This window comes from Clarias gariepinus, chromosome 11 (genome assembly GCF_024256425.1).
Source record: "Clarias gariepinus isolate MV-2021 ecotype Netherlands chromosome 11, CGAR_prim_01v2, whole genome shotgun sequence".
NCBI lineage: Eukaryota > Metazoa > Chordata > Actinopteri > Siluriformes > Clariidae > Clarias > Clarias gariepinus.
In genome coordinates, this window is record NC_071110.1 from 29,660,560 (window position 1) to 29,672,617 (window position 12,058).

Genomic DNA, 12,058 nt, shown 5'->3' on the forward strand with positions numbered 1-12,058 from the left:
GTTTTATACACTGGAGGACCCGAAACCAGTCTCTGAAATTTTCTGTCTGTCTTTACGTCTGTCTGTCTGTCTGTCCAGGCAGATTTTGTCACAGCATCACACAACACTGGCTGGACAGACCTTAACGAACCTTTGACAATCCTTAGATGATAGACTCTGTCTGAAATTTAATCTGCACCATAAGTGAAATCATAATGTTGAGTAAAAGCGATGTTATGAACAGTTAAGTGCCGGATTTAATAATCTATTTTAAAAAACTACTAATGCGCTACTGTCTCAATGTAAACAAACACCTGCAACAATAGATATTAACTGGAAAAGCTAAACTGAATATTTTTACTGGGATTAGTTCATATTTTCACTTTGGCTGAAATAACAGCGCTGAAGTGGTATAAGTGAATTTTAAGGTGCTGGAGTTGTTTTAGGACAAAACTTCCATCTTTATTTAATCAACTTTAACCATTTCTCATCTGTGTTTCACTTTCTACGATTACCGAAAAGGGAGTGTATATATGACTGATGATGAAAGAAGTAAAACTTAGGGTAAATGTTATTTCTCACACTAGTTGTTATTATTTAGTTGGAACCCAGACATTGCTGTTCCACCAGGAGATGCACTGCCTCATAGCTACCACTAGAGGCCACTAGCGCACCTTGTGTTCCAAAGCTTCGCTTAATGAATCTTTGTAGTTTTTAAAGTAAAGTTTCACTGCTTTACTTTAAAAAAACATTGTTGTTAGCCCTTCTTTATGCCCTATGACAAACTAAGACGTCGCATACTGTAGCTGTGGCGTCCATGAAGGAACATGGAACATGAAAGAGAAAAAAATCTATAAAAGGAAAACCTTAAAAATATGTACAAATCTTACAAACCCCAGGTTACTCATATAATTTAAAGTTTTTTACACTGCCTTTAAAACACCATTTAAGTTCTGCCTTTAACTAGCCAGAATAAACTCTTGTAACCAATCACAGCACTGGAGGCGAGGGATCGTTAATGTCGCACAAGCCTGCCTACAGGAGACGGGTAACAATTTTGTAACTGTTCTTTTGTATTACTTTAATAATGATCATTAGTATCTATAAATCACATAATTAAGTATATATGCTGTTGGTTTTTTCGCCTGTTCCCATTGATGGGTCGCTACAGTGGGTCACCTAATCTGCACAACAACTTAGCACAGGTTTTACTGACACACCCCTATTTACCCGGGCTTGGCACCAATGGCTGGGGTTTGGGCATTGGGTGGGTGTTATTGAAATCCACGCCCACCACAATACAGAGGTGGATAACGTACCATTCAGCCTCCACTTAATTATACCCAAATATGATAAAAACACTTAAGATTTAAGAAATAACCAATATTGTGCTAAAGCTGGCTAAAAACACATATACAGTGGTACCTCGGCATACGAATACCACAACAATTTTTTTCGCCCTAAGAATTAATATTTTGTAATAAATTTTCATCAGCGCATGAAGCATTTCAGCATATAAACAAAGGAATTAAGCCAGACCGAACGCCGGCTAAGATGCACGCACGTCATTCAAAACTTGTTTGCATCAGTGGAAAGTTGAGCAAAGCTAGTCTATGTGTTCTTTTGTTTGTTTTGGTTTTTTCATTTTTTTGCAAGATTTAGTGAAGACATCGTACCAATAATGTTAGCAACCACGGTAGCAAGAAGAAAAGGGAGCCGCTTTCAGTTTGGTTTAAAGCAGCCGGTGCCAAGAGGAATCATAAATTAACGTTGAGTGAGGTTTAATGTCTATTTATTTCTTATTTTACTAAATTTAAATGTCCTTTTTAAATGTTTTGATTGTTTTTATATGCAAAAATATGATTATAGCGATGGGAATATTGGTAATATTGGTAACGTTTTTGGGTGGCTGGAACAGAAATTCTAAATTTACATTATTTCCTATGGGAAAACGCATTTCGTTATATGAAATTTCGCCTTAAGAACTCGTCTCCAGAACAGAATAAATTTGTAAGTCGAGGTTCTGCTGTATTTAAGTCCTGCATTCATGCTGGTTGGTTTATAACCAATCATAGCGAAGAAAGGCTAACTTACTTAACCTCTCACAGAGGCTCGCTCACGGTTTCGCCAAAATTTTGGATTTTCTTTACAAAGAAATTAACAGGAAAACATAGACTACTTGTTTACTAATGACTTTTCCCTTGTTATGTCTCTCTCTCTCTCCCTCTTTTTTCTCCTCCTTGGTCCTTTAAGTGACTCAATACACATAGCTAACATGGTCGCTGGAAGAAGAAAAGGGGAGGAGTCAGGATTTTTGGAGGGAAAAGAACAAAAGTGAGCGGTATTTTTGATGGCTTGGGAGGAGATAAATCCTGAACGGCTTGTGCTAACTAGATGGTCTCTCTTCTACCCATTCCTGTAGTGAAGTCATTTAGGGCTAATTGATTTAGGAGCTCGAACCTAGTGATGATGAGATGAAGCCTTCCTAAAGCACTGAGGCTTTCCAGACAATTCTGTTAAACGGGTTAATTACCCGAAGCGTCAACCGATCCCCCGGGAGACACCTCGCAGTCAATAAATAAGATAAAAACACCATGTGGTGCTGCTGGTTTCCGCGAGCGTTGGTGTTAAAACAATTACCTACTTTAATAGATGTGTTCGAATCTTACTGATATATTTTGTATATGTTGTTTCTATTTACACAGCATCATTTTCTATGATAATATAAACATACCTTAATAAAAATGGATTGTCACCATCTCGGAATGACTTTATTTATCATGTTTTTTGTATGCATGTTTAAATAAAATGCACGTCCACTAATTTAATATTACTAAATACTAAAAATCTGTTTGCAGATGGACAGAACATAATATATGAAATATGAATGCTTGTGAGTGCCTGTGTGTTTTCTTGAAGGGCAAAGTGTGATCATGGTAATGGTAACAGCTTTTTTTGCAGGAGGGGGGGCAAAGTGTATGAGATTTTAATTTAGAAACATTCTGTTTTAAGAGCAGAGAAGCTGAGGCGACGCAATTTGTGCACAAAATTTAATCACTAGGATCACATGAGCCAAGCTCAACTTGTAAAAGGTTAAAGAAGTTTCAATACACTCCATTAATTGAATGGTTGTGGATTCCTTAATTAAGCTTCACACGATACTGGTAACGTCCTCATCTCTTTTTGATACAATCGTTTATCCTAAACAGGGTCATACATTGGAGCACTAGGTGGGGTACACCCTGGATAGGGTTAAATTCTGCTTCTTTTACAAGCATTAAATCAACCGTGGGCAATAGAAAAACACAATGAACAAAAGTGGCAGAAATGTCAATGCTTTTTTTATACAGGAGTACATTTTACTGTACTTCAGATGAAGTGCGTTTTATAACTTTGCTTTTTTGACAACTCACCCAGGGACTCAAGTGAAATGATGGAGAGAAACGGAAAGGTTAAACATAAAGTCCTGCCTCTAAAAACATTGAATAATTTACAAATCATTTTCTCTCATGGAAAAAGAGTATATTAAACGGGATTTAAAAAAAAACAAAAAACAATGGCTTGTAATGTAGGCATGGTGGGAGTCTCGTTGGCTAGTTGGCTGGCAATTATTGGGTGTCTGGGATAATCCCTGGAGTATAGTTTGTTTTTTTGGCCTCCTCTTTGTTCTCACCTGCACCTATAGAGTTCTTTGTGCAAGGAAAGGAAAATGTAAGGAAAGTGGTGGTAAAGAGCGAGCAACGCAACAAAGCTAAGCAGGTTCCAGGCTCACCATAAGGTGTGCAGGGAGTAAAGCTCCCACCTGTATTGATCGTCTGGACAGACCAATATATGTTTGTTTTTCTTGCAGAAAACTTTAAACCTGTTTGTCTCAAATGTTCTGAAATGGTGAAGCTAAGAACAAGCAGTAATGTGAAGCGCCACTATGAGATAAAACACGGTCGTTAGAGTAAACTTATCCGCAGCAGTCCAAAGGTAAGGGCGTGTAAAATACCTAATCTGAGAGTCCGGTATGACAGAGCAACCAGAGTCCGTTTACATTTATTTACAGCAAATGAAGATTCGCTAAAGACTGATTACAGATTATTGCTTGTACAAAGAAATATACTGTCCTTGAAAATCAAAGAAAATATTATTGAAATACTATGGAAATTTTATTTATTTATTTTTTTTTATTTTTTTTATACTTACAATGACTGCTTATCAGAATCCTAACACAAACATAAAATTTGGCCCTGATTGAACCCCATATCTCAGGAATAATAGCACCAAGGATGTCTTACTGTTTCCACCTCCTGTCTGTGAGAACATCATGCTACCCCCTGTGCCTGGGTTTGAGGACATTATGCTCCCCCCAGCACCCCCCTCCCCCCACCCCTTCGAGAATATTTGGCTTTCTCCAGAACCACTGTTCAAATACATCATGTTCACTCTGCCACATGCAAATGTAAGAACATCATGTTTCCTCGATTGCTTTAATTTGAAGATGTTATGGTCGACCCGCCACCCGGATTTGAAAACACTATGTTCCGTCCTGGTGTCAAGCTCTGCCAACTCTGTCCCCATACCAATTTTCAATCTTGGCCTCTAATTCATTCCCATTTAGACTATAGCCACCATGCCAAGTCCAATCTAGCCCCAATGCCCTGCACCAAAGCCTAGTATCAGAAAGCTGAATAGCAGACGTTTTGAGGGGGTTATCCTGGACCACCGGGGGCACCTTGTAGGGGGGTATGTCAGGGTTAACCCATGTAGGGGCACCCACAGTATACTTCATTTCCCAGTTTTTACTGCCTTGCAACAACAAGTGTTGTTTTTTTCCCCCCTGCGACCTAGATTTCCCAGATTACTATGATTATTTAAGCTTCTTTGTTCCTGTTCTGTTGCGTTAGATTTACTGCTGTTCTGTTTATTCCTGGTTTGGCATATCCCTATTTGGATTGCTCCTGTTTTAGTTTTCTTGGTTTGTGTACAAGTACCTGCAGTACACTTTCCTGACATTTACTTTAGGCATAAGCAACTGGGAAATAACACTTTCTGTTCAGGAACAAGAAAAAGTAAAAATTCTGTTACATAGTCCCTAAAAGCATCCAGTGCTCCGGGGCCTGTTATGTCCTTTTTAGGTTCTGATGTCTGTGTGAATGTTGACACATTTATTTCAGCGCAGTTCACACTCAGATTGAATTGAAAACTGTTTTCAATTCAATCTAATTAAATGTGTTCAGAGTAACAGGGTCGCCACCAAATGTAGCAAATGGTTCCAAGATCAACTACAAATATACAGACAGTTAAAAGTACTTTTTTTTTTTGTTTATTCTTAAATTATAACCATATAAAAGCATCAAGAACTGCTTTTCAGGATTTTTTTTTTTTATTTTCCTCGGAAAACAAAACAAGTAAACATGAACACAGAAAACGGATCATGCACGTAAAACGGACATGCCTATTTTTTCCTTTTTTTTTCCTTTGCACATCTATGACATGCACAACAGCACAGTGCAAACACATTTCTAGTAACATCAAATGCCAGATGACTTAGTGGACTGACACGTTACATTTAAGGCAGTACATTCGAAAGAACGCATGGAGCTAAGAGACCCGTGCTGTCACATTCTTAAATTTACACAAATGGCATCTGCAAAACACGTTTAACAGACAAAAACAGCTGTGTTAAAACATGGAACATACTTATAAAACCTGGATAACTTTTTTTTTTCTTCTTCTTCTTTTTCCAAGAATCAAATAGCCTTCGGGGCTGTGTGTATCATAAACTGTGTTTTATTAACAAGATATTAACTGATATTAGGAAAAAAAAGAAGATTTAGAATAGAATTTGGAAATATTTTTTTCTAGCTCATACAAATCTACAAATGCTGAAGAAATTACTAACAAGGAAATTGCATGTGTGTGTGTGTGTGTGTAAGACAAACAGAATAATAATTTAGTTTTCAGTTCAATTTTCCATTACAGGTTCTTTTTAAGCAGTTCAACATACATAATGTATTTAAATATCTTAGAAACATCAATCCAAAACATTTACTTCTGTTACAGGAAACATACAAATTGGAAATTCATCTTTAAAGAGTTCAGATTTTATATAAACACGTAATATGTTTTGTAATAAATATTAAATACGTGACATTTAAGGGGAAATTAAAAAAAGATAAAAAGAAAGGACATTAATAATTAAGACTTCATAAATGGTGAAAAATCTACTATAAACCTGTTAATTTGTTTAACTATAGGCCAATGAACACATGAATCATTATTGCGTCAAGGATGACTTTTTTTATATATATATTTTTTCTTTTGTACATGCCCTCAAATTTTTAAAAAAGAGTGAAATTTTATATTGCACTTGTCGTCTCGATCCATTTGGGTTCCTGTTGTGTGCAGAGTAAAAATAGCAGAACCTATAACACAGTGCCGGTTTATTACACGAGTAAGACATTTACCAGAATAAAAGTTGTCCCTAAAGCCATAACCAATCCAATAAAATCAACAAAGGCAAAAGCATTTCAGTTCATTAGTAACAGTCTGTTAGAAATTTTCGTAAACTGCGTGCCGACCTATGACGTGATCATTTTGTTAAACAGGCTTATGTATATTGAACATACGTTTCTGTATTACAATTCGCCCATGCTTGAGAGTTAAAAAGAAATAGTCTTATAAAAAAAAATTAACCTCTTAATTGAAAAAAAAAAAAGAAGTCTTATAAAACCGTCGCAGTTATAGGGCACTTTAAACACTTATATGGTTTATTATGGCATGATTCATTTTCAGTACAAAAAGTAATTCCACTTTCTCGGATTTAAAGTTTTAAAATGTCCTCAGAAGCCCAGACGCGCCTGCCAAGACAAATAAAACAAATAAGACAAAACACAGGCGGAACTGATGTAATAATCTACTAGCAGCCACGGTTTTCTGCAACAGATGAAGCTAAAACACTATAAATGACAATCAGAACGATCATAATGCGAACAAGAACAGGAAAATAATTCTAGCTATTGTATATCCATGTCATACTGTATATTAACATTCAGGTTGGATTCTAAATGGCTTCCTGTTCACTCTATACAGTGTGCTCAAGACGTAGGTTACACTATTGGAAATGCCACAATGCAGTTACGCACTAGGGAACGACTATGTGCCTAGTGACAAGAAACATATCTTTAGGGCATATGTGTTTTCTTTTTTTCCACTTCCATCCGTTCCCATCCATTAGCCAACCGCGGATAGCTGTGACATGATGAGGATCCGTGCTCACAAGCGTAGCACTGATATGGAGCCCTAGAGACCCCTTCTTTTAGTTTTTGAAAAAGAAAAAAAAAAACATTCTAAAGACGTACATTATCAACTGGCTATAAAAAGAATGTGCTCATAAATATTAATTTGTATTTTGCCTTGGACTAACTAAATATCAAAAGTGTAAACAGCACTGGTGACACAGCTGGGAGCATTAATGCTTCACAGCTCCAGGGGTTTGATCCTGAGCTTGCTTAAATGTCTGTGCAGAATTTCACATGTCCTGTCTGTCTAAATTGGTAGGTTTCTTTAAGGTTCTCTGGTTTGGTTCCACGTCCTTAAAATGTTCTAGTTTTGTGGGTTGAAGACTTGGAAATGCCCCTAGGAGCTCCAGATCCACAGCAACCCTGACCATAATAAAGCACTGACAAGGAATGAATGAAATGAATGAATGTTTTTTTTTTTTCTTCAGCCAGACTTAGGACCGGCACTGCACGCAGTGGCTGGGTTGTATGGGGGAATAGGGGTTAAGGGGCTTGCTCAAGGACCCAACAGTGGTGGGCTTAACCCCCTTAACCCTTCAACCAGCAACCCAGAGCCTCAACAACCTGAACTACAACTGCCTCGTTAGAAATATCTATATACTCTGATATATATTTAAATTGATAATTGGTTACTGGTGATAACTGATGGTAAGTTTCAAAGCTGACAAAATGGGTCAGTTCTAGGATTTGGTAGGGTGATGTGATTAACTACTGAGCTCTCAAAATGAGGTTAATGAGCCTGCTGTAAGTGTACCTTTAAAGGAAGGCCAGATAACAATACAATGGTAATGAATAAAGACAGTTCCAGTGCTGAAGTTGAAGGAACCAAACTAAAGCCTAGTTGAGATGGCCCAGAGGGGGTAGACTTTGGTGTATTGGGAGCATTCAAGGTTGTAAGATAATGTAAGGACAATTCAGCCGTAAGGTCTAAAAGAAGACATATCGATCTAATGGATGAGGAAAACAGGCCCTTAGTCATTTCCGGAGATGGAGGCAATGGCAAGATAAAAAGGTCTCGAACTGGAAGGAAATGATTGATGGCAAATCAGTCATCTAGAAGGTGGAGAATCCGCGATGTTCATTGGCAACAGCTGTAGTGCAAGCAGGCATGGGGCGATTTATACAAAGAGGAAAAGAAACCAGCGGCGTTTAAGTTATTACAGATCATTCGGATAGCACCAAGGCCATCTGCAGTTGTCATGTTCACTGGAGGTGGTTAATAGAGACACAGCAGCGTAGCAACTGGTGGAGGAGGATGTTAAGTGGCAAATTTGGCAACAACATACCAATAAGGCAGTGCATTTTCTCTTAAATGGTTCTGCCTGAAAATCAGTCAACATGGAGAAATTGCTAGTTTGAAAATCGTTTATCTGAAATGAAGTGTGGATTTTTAAAATCATTCAAAATGAAATCATTTAAAAAGAAATATAGAATGCTGCCGAAGCAACACTGGAATGTTTTAACTGTGTCTGACTTTTTTCCCTTTTTTTTATACTCTCCAGTTGAAATATTCTTTAAAAATAAATATTGCTTTAAATTTAAAGTAAAAAAAAAAAAAAAAAAAGTATTCAAATACATTTATTGCTATACTGATGCCCATTGGGGCTTTGACAAAGGCGAAAAATATTTGTAAAATATGCATAAATTATTTTTTTCTTTTACACAACACAAAGACTCACAAATAGTGGGGACAGAGACGTATCACATAGATTCAGGCTGAATACGTTTTCAAGCCACCGTCAACATGCGGCATGCTAAACTCGGATCTGATCGTGGAAAACATCAAAAGGCAAAACAGAGCCTTTAATTATGACTGAATATCTGTTATATCTCTGGTATATACATGAGAAATCGCCTTTAAAATTGTCTTAGAATCTGTTTTCCATTGCAGCACATATTGGTCACTGAACTAGCATTCAACATTTAATACATTCACCCATGCATGGCTTTCATTTTCTGTCAAACCTTACTCCTACACAGTACATGCACCTTTATGTGTAACTATGCAACGGATTAAAAAAAAAAAAAAAGACCAAACAACACAGGTAAAAGCTTAGACTTGCGCAGAAATCAATCACTGCCAAAAGCATGGCTTAGAGCGTTTTCTAGCACACTGTTCATTACAAATGAGAATAGACTGCACAATAGATTTTTTTTTTAAACCTTACTTTATAAAAAGTAAGTCCTGATACTGAGTGCTTTTATAACAGAACATAGATTGAGCCCAATCAATACTTCACTTATTACATTCTACCTACATTAATGATTCATCAGGCTTAACAGCATCAGGAGTGGAATCCATTAAAACGGAAAAAGCAGTGTAGCGCACACAGACTACCCTGCAATTGTTACTCCATCTACATTTCTTACTACAATATTTTCCGCTCGATCTGCATGGTGGTCTTGCAGGAATCGTTCCCACCTCACAGCTTCGAAAGACAGATCGGCTGTGCTAAATTGCCCCTGTGAGTACGGTACGTGAACGAGTGAGAGAACACCGGTGCAGGTGATGGATCCACTGCATCACTGATGGAGACGAAGCTCTTAATGAAGATGAATGCATGAACATGGACGTTATCGTTTCAGAGCTCTAGTGTTCTCTGGCTTAATTCTTCCCAAAAACATGCCCGTAGATAAACAAGCTATGCTAACATGCCCCCGGCAGCTGCTTTAAGTCGTGTTTTTCAACCATGTTTGATGGAGCAGGTCAGTTTCTCACCATCTGCAAGGCACACATGGACGTGCTAATATCGTTGACCGAGTTTTCCAGGTTTGAGCTAAATGTCTAAAAGAAATACATCTTAAATACCAAAAACAAGCCTAACATTTATCTTGTTTGTCTCATCCCTTGCATTGGAAACAAGGTCGACGTGTCTGCCCTTTGCAATATATTTTAAAATAGAAATGGCTCTTGGCGGCAGTGGAGTATTTTTAAACTAGCTCTATTTAGTATTTAAAAAAACGCGACCCTGGCAACCCTGTCGTTCCCTGATTCATGCTCAAATGCATTTCTTGTAGTTCCCATTTTTGACCACTGGGTGCAGCAGTAACTGCTAAATTGGACAGTAAGCATACAGTATATCAAGAAAGGTCAACTAAAACAGTTCAGTGTTAGCCTCTATCTGTGAATTAGCAACAAATATTTGGTCTCACTTCAGCATTATTTCCATAGAATTTATGAACGGGAGCTTGTATACGCCGAGGCTCTGGCCGATCCATCCATATAGACAAACCTCAACTGGTCTAACCTCGTTTTCGGAATTTTAATTCAGTGTATAGGACAAAATTGACATGGACATGGTTATGTTTACAGGAACTACGCTGAACTTGTTAGACAATTCCTATGTCGTAGCATTCAATAAAAGACCCTTCGAAAGTGTAATAATTTAAAGGCCATGCTGCTCAGTACTCGGGTCTGTAAATCGAAAGCGTATACTGTATGTACAACAACTTACAAGACCTTTCTAATGTAAGTAGATGGCTGTAAAACTAACTACTACGTCTACAGATAGAAATTCTGTATTTTCCCAAGTGTAAAGACTAGAATAAAGAATCCTCCCTGTTGGATTTTTAAATAGCATTAGTTCTCAAAACTTTCACACCTAACTAGACAATTACCAATATTACATTGTATAAGCTGAATGCAAAAAATAAACGACAGCTGATTGCTGAGCTGCCCGAGTCAGATAATGCAAAAACATGCCGTTATGCACTGAATAAAAAAAGAATAAAAAGTCTTAAACAGTAAATTTCCTTATAAGAGAGCACATGAGCATTCTGACTCAATAACAATGGCATAAAGAAGGACGCAAAGAACCGAGGTAACTTCTAATGAAAAAATTAAATAAATAAAAAGATATAAGAACACAAAATCAGTGTTTAGCAAAGACCATCTCAGACTTTAAATCTACTCCCTACAAGAGGTTTTAGTACCTGCCTGATCAGGGTTACAGTGGTTTAAATCTGACTACTAGGTTGTTAAAGTTTTGGGAACGGGTACACACAGGTTTACGTTAAGACTGTAATTCACCACTGGTTTATCAAACAGCAGGACTAATAAGAGAAATTGCGCTAAACTTGCTTAATATGAGTTTTTGAAGTACCTTTTGAGAGGTAGTATGATAGTTACTGTATTTATACAAACATACACTGTACAAGTAATGGCTCAACCGTATAATAAATAAGGAGTGTTAGTTCTGGGTGGAGGGAAAAGTCTGGGGTGTGGGGTGTATTGTTCCTTATTGTCTGGAAAATAAAGTGTGAGTTACTGTAGTTGACAATTCCTTCGTTCCTGGACCCTCGCTAGGACCCTAAATCCATCATTCCTTGGATTTCTTTCTCTTCAAGTGGTTTTAATCGGGGCTTATTGTCTAAAATGTATAAATATTATGTTGAAACTACAAACTTATGGAGTAAAACACAAGTGGAGTTTGCCAAAAACAGAAGTGACAAATTCGCTGAAAAAGCGCTGTTTATCAGGGAGCAGTGTTGAGTTTAAGACTACTGTACACAATATGTGTAGAACTATAAATCATATCAAGACTTTGGAAATTAAATTTAGATTCAGTTTTTGGCACTATGAGTTTTGATTCGATTCAATAGCACTAACGATCACTGTAGTCTAACTTGTAGTCTTGGTAGTCTTGTAGATACAAAGCGATAATCGTTTCCCTGCCTATCATCTGCTCCACACTCCAGTCCAGTAGGGGGCGTTATTACCCCAACCGCCCATAAACTCAAACCAAGTGCTTGCAGAAGCTGATGGAAGCTGTTTGTATTTTCTCCATAAT